Genomic DNA, 9,864 nt, shown 5'->3' with positions numbered 1-9,864 from the left:
CAGTCACTGAGCACGGAAGAAAAGTGGTGGCCTGTGCCCTGCCTGCTCTGACTCACATGCTCAGGTGCAGCTGTCATTCAGAAACAGGACAGCAGCTGAAGAGTGAGGAAAGGACCCTGGCCAGCTGCACCAACCCCACAGGCCGCTTGAACACTGCTTACAACCCCCCTAGGGCACCGTGAAAACCCAGCATCTGGGCTTCCCAAGATCAGGGAGGACAGGCATCGAGAGAGGATGCCTGGGGAGAGGAGATAGCTATCAGTCCGGAGTCGTCGGTAGGGAGAGGACGAGCTAGAGCTCTGCGTTCAGTGTGTGGTAGGAAGGCAGCAGGACAGACTCCCGAGCACTACCCTTCCTGAGTAGTTTCTCATCAGCTGCTCTTCACAGCTGAGCCAAACGCTGCCATGGAATGGAAGAAACCCGAGGCCACCTCACCACCAAGCTCCTGGAAAACCACCCCAGGAAGTTCTGACTTTGCTGCCTGCCACCTGTGTGCACTGTGGCTACCGCAGCAGGCCCTGTGCTTCTTGCTCCACACAGGTTTGAAGGAAACCCCGCCTTGTGTCCTGCAGGGGAAACTTACACAGAGCCTCTTTTTTTGTTCTGTCAGACAGACATACACACTCTAAATAGAGTTAAGACTTGAGTTCACCTCATCGCCTCACAAAAGATCGTCTCCTTGTAATTCTATGGGGTAAGCTGCCTCACAAACTAAGTAGCTGATCTCACCTATTACAAACAAGAACACTTCTGTCAATGAAGATATGAGAGCCCCAACTGCGTTCACAGTCATTTAAGACAAACAGGTGTGGGCGCTCAGACTGTGGCTCTAAGGTTCTCGGTGCACAGGCCCTGGGCGGCTGGCCTGTGGGCATCGCATCACCACGTTATTGCTTTGGTTCTGTCGCGGGCACCAGTGGGCCTCAGAGCAGGGAGTTTCCCTATCACCGGAGGTCAGGACAGGAATTTGGGCTTTTCACAAGGAAACGAAAGCATTTCCCTCCAGGTTAAGTGCAGAACATGAATTTCTAAGCGCTCCATTACGTTGGGTTCCAGATACACAACTTCATCCTGGTCATCCACACTGAAAATCATGAATGTAAAATCACACAGTAGACTTTTCGGCTGGGAAAGAAAAGTAGCGTGTAGCAGCATGCACAAAGACCATGCATTGTCACGTCAGAACAGATGAAGTGAGCATGCTACAGCTCAGATGACTTGGCAGCAGGCGGGGCTGGAGGCGCAGAGCAGCCCTTCCTTGCGGCTGCTCTGGATGTTCACGGAGATGGTCTTCTCGCACAGAGGTAGCTGGAGCACGTTGTTCCTCAGCTTCTTGTTCCTCACAGGGTCAAGGTCAGTGGAGGGGCCGGGGCCTGGGGCACTGATGCACATCTTTCAAGTGGACCTCTTCTGCACCTTCACGCTGGACAACAAGGCCTTCTGCGGGTCCAGAATGTACTTGGCGCCATGGAGCTGCTAGCCTAGACACAGGCTCACGAGTTTGAGGCTCTGTACAAGCTCTGCATCACGTGGAGCAGCAGAGGCGGGGGAGGATGAGGAGGAGTCAGGGCCTGCACAGCGCCTGGAGGAACCTGCCGTACCCGATGGGGTCCCACCTGAGCCTCCCTGGCCACTGCCGCCCGTGCCCTGCTCTCCTGGACTGGCCTTGTCCACACCACCACCGCCGCTAGGTTTGCTCTGACCGCCACCATCGCCCTCACTGCCTGGTGGCCCATCACTGCTGTCACGCCGGTGCCACGAGTAAGCCAAGCCACTGTCCTTGTCCAACCGCCAGCAGCTCTCAGAGTCATCATCGCTGGTCTCAGAGCTGCTGCAGCTTGAGCCACGGCCCTGGCTTCCTGCGGTGGTAGCGCTTGTACACTGTGCCTGGTGACGCGATGTTCATCTTCAGCCGGCTCAGCTTGGGTGGTAGGTTCTCGTCCATGTCAAACTCGTCGTCAGACTCACCCTCCTCGAAGATCTGGTTGAGCACCGGGGCACTCTTTCGAGATGTCAGGCGGTTGGTGACTGATGGCTTCCGGCGCAGCACCACCTGCGTGGACAAGGACACAGGCTTCTTGTCCTCCTCATCTTCCTCCTCATCTTCTTCCACCCTGAAGAGACACTTCTGCCCACTGGCTGCGGGCTTCAGGCTTGCGGGTGGAACAGTGGACAGTGCTGGCCCCGCCAGCTCCGGGAGCTCATCTTTCTTGGCTGGGTCACACAGGCCTTTGCTCCTGTGGCCATTGAGGACACTGTCACCAGCCCGAGCAGGAGACTGCGGGACTGTAGCATGTGACAGAGGGGTGGCAGTGAGATCATCTTCAAGGTCTTGGGGTACATCAATTTTAGTTGGCCATGACTGCCTGAACTGGGCCTTGATGTTGCTGGGGCTCGCAGACCTGGTCTGTATTTCTTTCTCTTGCTTTTCTCGCAGGATCCTTTCAGCAAGTAAGAAGTAAGTGGCGGTGATGTGGTTGTACCTGTTGGTTTCCAGGGCTTCTATGATGTCGTCTTGGTCTGCGATGTCCCAGCTGGATGATGCTATTGTGCTCCTCTTCCGAGAGGTTCTTGTAGGACACGAGGGGAATGTTATACTTTGTGGCTGGTGAGGGGTCCACTCCCTGGAGCCAAGGGTGGCTTTCAATCTCTTACAGAGAGGCTCTCCTTTTGGGGTCTCTCTGCAGCATCCGTGTGATTAAAGGCTACTGCAGGGGCATCGTATTCATCGCCAAGCAGGATTTCCGGAGCAGAGTACGCAAGAGACCCACAGCTTGTAGTGAGCTTCTTTCCAGGCTGAAACTTGTTGCTGAAGCCAAAGTCTGTCAACTTCACAAGGACTTGTTTTTCAAAAAAGACTACATTCTCTGGTTTCAAGTCTCTGTGAACCACATGGAGTTTATGGCAATAGGATATAGCGTGAACCATCTGAGCAAAGTACTTCTTGGCCAAGTCTTCATTAAGACCCTCCTCGTGCTTCATTATGTAATCAAACATATCTCCTCCATCTCCAAGTTCTAGAATGAGATACAGTTTGGTCTGGGTGTCTATGACCTCATAGAGACGCACGATGTTGCGGTGCTGCACTAGCTTCATGCACCTGACTTCCTGGAAGAGGTGACCAGTGGCTAGAGTGTCCAGCTTCGTCTTGTCAATGACTTTCACTGCCACCTTCTCACCTGTGAAGACATGCCTGGCCAGTTTGACCACTTCGAAGTGACCTCGACCCAAGGTTTGATCCAGATCATACAATCCAGCAATTTTTCCATCATAGCCTCGCTTGAACCCTGCCATGCTGGTTCAATGAAGGGGAAATACTTAAAAAGTGCTTGAAGTGGGTCTTCTCATATGAGCATATCTGCTGGAGATAAGGCCTTTATTGTCAACATCATAATGGATACTTTCCGCCTGTGGCGGCGCCCGCCCAGCCCGGCAGAGGCGGCTGCTGAGGAGAAGCGCAGGCCTGGCCCACGCTCCTGCGCAGCGTGCTGGGCTCGCCCTACCTCAGCCGGCAGGCGGGCATCGGTCCGCGGCGTCGACAACTCCCTCCCGGCCTCCGGAACCCCGCACCCAGGGCTAATCGTAATACCGAGCGGGCGGCCGGGGGTCAAGAATGAGATTTTTTGACTAATTGTTCCTATGTAAGGCCTATAATCTGTCTGGTATCATTGTCCTTCCTTGCTAAGGGGTCCAGGCAATCCAGTTTGAGTTCTTAAATGGCCTATTAAGGAACAGTACTTAGTGCTCTTAACCACTAAGCCATCTCTCCAGCCTCTCACCAGCTTTATTTACCTAAACATAAGCATTAATTAGAAATGCCAAATCCTGTAAATATTGTCCAGATTCAGCCGTACTAGAAATCCCTGAGCTGGCCGGGCGAGACTGAGAATTGAAAGTAAGCAAATGGAGTCTTCCTCTTTTCATAAGGGTGTGTTATCAACTCCATTACCATTTTCAAAGAGCTGGGTCTATGGTTTTGTTTAGTTGTCTGTCTGAGGCAGAGCACTGAAAGGACAGTGAGTTGTCAGACAATTCACACTGAAATCATCACTCACTGATTTTATGTAGAAAACCTGCCTCTAATAAAGCATTAAGTAATTGAAATCAATTGTAAACCACAAGCTACACATTGGCTATCAGTGTATGAATTGAAAGCTTGATTTTTTAACATTTTAAAAACAGTGGCTACAGCATGTAATTTAATAGTCTGTGTTGAAGCAGGGGAAACTCAAGAGAATAAACAAGTGATCCAATCATACATGTAGCCTTTTCATTAGATGAACCACCTATAAATACAGTAAGCTCATTTCCTATGGGTTGCATGCACAAATGTACAGGAAATACAAAAGCATGCAAAGAGTAAAATAGTCAATTTTGCCTGAAATTTATATATGTAATAGGCCAAATGTCAGTATTTTGTAATAACCAGTTTGATTGCTGTTTGGAATAAGATATGTTTCACCAGGTTTCTTTTTTAAAATACTTCCATGACTCTAGCCTACAATTCTGTATTAACACAATTGAAGCTTTATCTCCAATGAGGATAACAAACAAAGGACTAAGTCCTCTGGTAAGGTGAGGTACTTAGCCAACTAACATATCCTTAGAAGTTTAAAATTAGTTTCAAATATTCTTTTCTGGAGTAGTGTAACAGCTACTCCCCAAATATTAAAGCTCATTTTGAGAGCAAAGGTTTGTAGTAAAAATTTCCATATACACTGAAAGATTCAAAGTTCTAACTTCTTATATTGAAGAAGCAACAAAATTACATAATATAAGGCTATTAGCCATTCTTTTGTAAAAATTTTTAATGATATCACTTCATGGGCTCTCTAAAATTATAAGCAAGTTCACGAAATGAAAACTCACAATCGCCAGGACGTAAACAAACTGCATAAAAACAATCCTCTAAATCTACCTTGAAATGGCAGTTGAAGTAAGCAAACAAGCTGTAATGCTCTCACAAGTTCCAAAACCTCATCAATCCTTCATAAATCCTGTGACAATCTCTACCTGTTTGATTTTTTTCTTAATTACAAATAAGTTTGAGTTAGTCAATGTAACACTGGCAATCCTTAATCACAATCCTTAAGTTCTCCTTGTAACACCAGAGCAGAACCACAAGGTCACCTGAGTTCTGAGTCCATGACTAGGCAGCTGTCCTTGGAGCAGTGCAATTAGCATTAAAATACAGATAACTTCAGGGCAAACCACAACTTTGGAAAGCAAAACTCAACCTCTAACAATCTAGTCTCCAAAACACCGAGTCTATCCTTCATTCTACAAAGTTTGACTGTCAATTCCTACATATGAACGCACGATGGTGCGGTCTCCAATACCTCAACAAAGAGACATTGCCCTAAAATCTTTTAGAAGCCTGGTTTCTAGGATAAGAGTTCCATAAAAATATTATCTCAATTTAGACCTGTTTCCCTAGGTTGGCTCATGACACATGTTGTCTAGAATGACTCTATCCAAATTACCGTTTTAAGCCAACTTTCTGTTACCAATGTTACACTTTTTTAACCATATCCAATAACTTAAAAGCCAATAGTCCATAACTAAGGCATGTAGAGCATATTTATACATATAAAACCAATCAGAAACAAAATTGAAGTGGCTGCACATATCCTTAATATTTAGACCAAGCACCATTTTTACTTTTTCTAGCTGTAATATTAAGAGAAGCACCTTGTCACCTGCTAAGTCTTATAATCAGCTCATGCAGATGCTCAGTCCCTGGGCAGCTTCTCCAGCTAACCTAGGCTCCTAGTTACAGGTGCAGGGCTCCAAAGGCTGATTGAAACTGCTTTTTATTCATTTGCTCCTTTTTTTGAAATGAGTTAAAACCAAATCAAGGTGTGAATGACCGGCATTTTCTCTTTTGAACACAAAACATAAAACATGTAAGCAAGAGAAACAAAAACCACAGACATAAACTGACAGACATGGACAGCTTGGTGCACCAAGGACCGACAATAGAGATAGAGGGAAAAAACTAGATGGTGTCCCACCGAAGGGACCCAGATATCCTACCTTGGAACCCAGAACCAGAAATAAGCATTTCTCCAATAGGAGCCAGCAGAGAGGCAAGACATCTCCTGCCTTCCCTCTGTTCCTAGGAGAGCTCTGAAAAGGTTTTTCTTCTTTCTCCAAAGCATCCACGGAGAGTCCAGGAGGACTGTTTATCCCAAACCCATTCTCTCTCATGTCTAGGGTGTAAACTATCTCTAGTCAGGGTCCAAAGACTAAAATATAACTCTAAAAGAACGCATATACAAAAACACTTTACCATTACCTTGTCCCTTTTTTATGACAAGTTTTACTCAGGCTAGCCCAAATCATCCAGGCCTTTTCTAGCCCATCTTACCCCAAAATGTCCCTGTTTCTATGCCAGCCGGGCTCCTGGGATGTCCCGTAGGTACCCCTTTCTTCTCCGATCTCGGTGGGACCTCCATTTGTCGGCGCCAGCACTGACACAGCACCAGCACTGACACAGCACCAGCACTGACACAGCACCGAGAATCGGGTGAAAGCCTGGGGAATGAAGGAAACACACACACACACACATACAGGTTATCGTGTCAAGCCAGGAGAGGAAGAGAGGAAGAGAGGGAGAGAGGGAGAGAGAGAGAGAGAGAGAGAGAGAGAGAGAGAGAGAGAGAGGAAGAGGAAGAGCAGAAGAGAGTCAGAGAGAGAGGAAGGAGGAAGAGAGGAAGAGCAGAAGAGTCTCCTGTAGCTTTATTCACCACTTATATACCCAAGTCTCCAGGTAGAAAATATCTGGGAAGCACAGTGGGAAACCCTGGCTGGTGACTACCTGGCTCATGACTTTGGTGACAAAAGACCGACTACAAGACCTGAATTAATTAGGGAGAAATCTGAGAAGACCAGCCTAAATCTCAAGGATAAAGGCTGAGGAAGCAAAAGGCAGAAGTAAATTGACCACCACCCACTTGTGGTCCAGGTGTGTTGGTTCCACATGCATCAGCGGGGCTCAGCAGAGGTCATGCAGTGGAGACACTGGGTGTTTATACTTGGTCTTTTCTTCCTGTGCCGTAAATACATGGGAGAGGCCTCTGTCCAACAATCCCATGACTTTCCAGGCCCAAATCCAATACGGCTCCCTACATGTCCCCCATTATTCTTTTATAAAAGACCATTCACAGAGTGCCCAGCTCGGCCATGGCGAGCCACTCTTGCAGTTAGGACTGCACCCCAAATGGCTAGGAATGAACTTATGCTGTAACACACCGTTCTGGGCTATATGTGTGTGTTTATTGGGGGAGAAACTGGGCAGAGGAGCATTTGACCGGCCCGTACATTTAAACGGGGTGTAGCCACCTCTGTCTCTGAGGAAAGCTACATTGGATCATCTTCTTATTCCTCTTACTTGAGCCCAGGGGCGAAGGAGCAGGGGCCAGATGGCATTAATTTAAGAGATTTTGGAAGTTGAGCCTCTCCCAATAAGTAGTGGGCACCTCATCTGGTTCTCCTCAACTGCTACCACCAAGGGCTGTAGTCAAGCCACGCCTGTAATAAAATTTAGAATTCCCAATTGTTAGCAACTACTCCAGAAAGTTCACCCACTGTGCTTGCCTAACAATAGATTGGGGGAGGGTAACTCCAGATACTGCAGACACAATGGCTGCAGCAGTAATGGCTGCTACAATAGCAGCAAAAATGCCAAGGTCTTTCCCAGGACAGTTCAGGATCGGTCATTCCTCTCTGGAGCAACCAGCAGGCAATGGAACCATGTCTGAGGTCTGCAGAACCAGGGCAGTGTTCTCCAGTCCACAGCAGCTTCCAGCAAGCAGCAGTGCACAGAGAGTCGGAGCACAGGCCACAGTGGGACAGGACACAATGACTGCAGCAACGCCAGAATTTTTGTGACGACAAAAATGAGGGGGGGTCCTCCATCTTCCTCTAAGGGCACAGGAATGGCTCCAGGGACCTGAACCACGAGAGCTGAATCTTCATACTCCCAGGATTAGCAAGTCTCACCAGCCACTCACGCAGCTGGCACACTCCTGTAGGATCCTGTAGAAAAAACACAAAGATTCCCTCTTCCCCATATAAAATATCTGAACAGGATCATGTCAATATGTGGATCTTTCTATTTCACCTAGGCAGAAGTATGCCTAGTTGTAGGGTGCCATAAACTCAGAGTTCCTTGGCATCCAAATTTTAAAATTGAAATGAAAGGAGCATTATTAAATAATTGTATAGCATACAGGGATATAACTCCCCCTTTTTATTTATTAAGATATTGTTAAGATATTATTTATTAAGATAAGTCCTTGAGGATTAAATTGAGGACACTGAGCACTTGTATATATAAATTGACTTTTATACCAAATTATTGTCTCCAGCATTATTGTTTTGGTGATATAAAGAATGAGATTTTTTTTTCTATTGCTGAACACCAGTATGTCACTTTATTATTAGATTATTTCCCATCTGTCACATACCTGTCAATGTTCACACAAGGAAAAAGAATGGCCAGACTAGAGGCAGCTGACCAATCGGCTGACAAGTTTATGCTCTCAGCACACACCAACTCTGACTCCTTGGACATCTTAGTTCAGGCTCAGGACTTTTAAAATTGGTGTCAAGATTGCCACATCTTGGGTTGGGGATTTAGCTCAGTGGTAGAGCGCTTGCCTAGCAAGTGCAAGGCACTGGGTTCGGTCCCCAGCTCCGAAAAAAAGAACCAAAAATAAAAAAAAAAAGATTGCCACATCTTTACATACAGATAGAATTCCAGAAGTACATAATTATATATATATATATATATATATGTATATATATATATATATGTGTGTGTGTGTGTGTGTGTGTGTGTGTGTGTATGTATATGTATATACACACACAGAAAAATAAAAGACTAACATTTCCCACAATATTTCATTTATACAGTACTGTAACTCTATGTGACTTCTGAAGACAGGTTAGGGGACAAATCACTGGTTAGAGCAAGGAAGTAGTTTGGTCCACTATTGGTGTGATGGTTCTGCTCCCTCCCTCTGTGACGACATCCCATGACACACAACACATGCACAGACATCCACTTGTCAACAAATGGGTAAGACAGCACTCAACAGACACTTGTGTACCCAGAGGGTCACCAACCACACACAACTAATAAGGCTATGACCCAGCTCTGCAGTATAATAGCCAACACTGCTGATCTAAAGTGAGCACCGTATATACACCTAAATATAAAAGCTACTGGAGACCAAACGCATACGGCTGAGTTCAGAGGCACCACTCCGAGGCTGGACATGACCACAGAGGAGTATGTACATTACTTGGAAAAGAGCTGCGACAGTATATTGCAATGCCCCGTATAGACATCTCTCCTGGCTCACACTGATGTGGCTCTGCCCTGAGAGCCACACTGGCTTCTCGCCCTTGGAAGGTCCCTGCTTAAGGATTTCAAGCAAATGTGCTCTATGGCTTCACTCATGTCTACCCTCACAGCTCTCAACTGTGTGACTGTCACACTGAGGGACTGCAGCTTAAAGCACAAGCAGTTAGCTAGCTCTAGGAAGTATCTTAAGTATCATTTTACTTAGTAAAGTCGGGTTACACTGTGAAGTTCTGAGTAATATACACTAAACCTAAAGTAGCAGTCACTGAGCACGGAAGAAAAGTGGTGGCCTGTGCCCTGCCTGCTCTGACTCACATGCTCAGGTGCAGCTGTCATTCAGAAACAGGACAGCAGCTGAAGAGTGAGGAAAGGACCCTGGCCAGCTGCACCAACCCCACAGGCCGCTTGAACACTGCTTACAACCCCCCTAGGGCACCGTGAAAACCCAGCATCTGGGCTTCCCAAGATCAGGGAGGACAGGCATCGAGAGA

General features: G+C 46.9%; 1 pseudogene; it reads right to left on the bottom strand.

The window, feature by feature from the left end:
* Positions 1 to 231: 231 nt before the first annotated feature.
* On the bottom strand, positions 232 to 3,594 carry LOC147998293 (SNF-related serine/threonine-protein kinase pseudogene; annotated as a pseudogene).
* Positions 3,595 to 9,864: the final 6,270 nt, after the last annotated feature.

This window comes from Rattus norvegicus, chromosome X (assembly GCF_021556685.1).
Source record: "Rattus norvegicus strain SHRSP/BbbUtx chromosome X, alternate assembly SHRSP_T2T, whole genome shotgun sequence".
Taxonomy (NCBI): domain Eukaryota; kingdom Metazoa; phylum Chordata; class Mammalia; order Rodentia; family Muridae; genus Rattus; species Rattus norvegicus.
The sequence above is the reverse complement of the archived record's forward strand: the minus strand, read 5'-3'. Positions and strand labels throughout refer to the sequence as shown.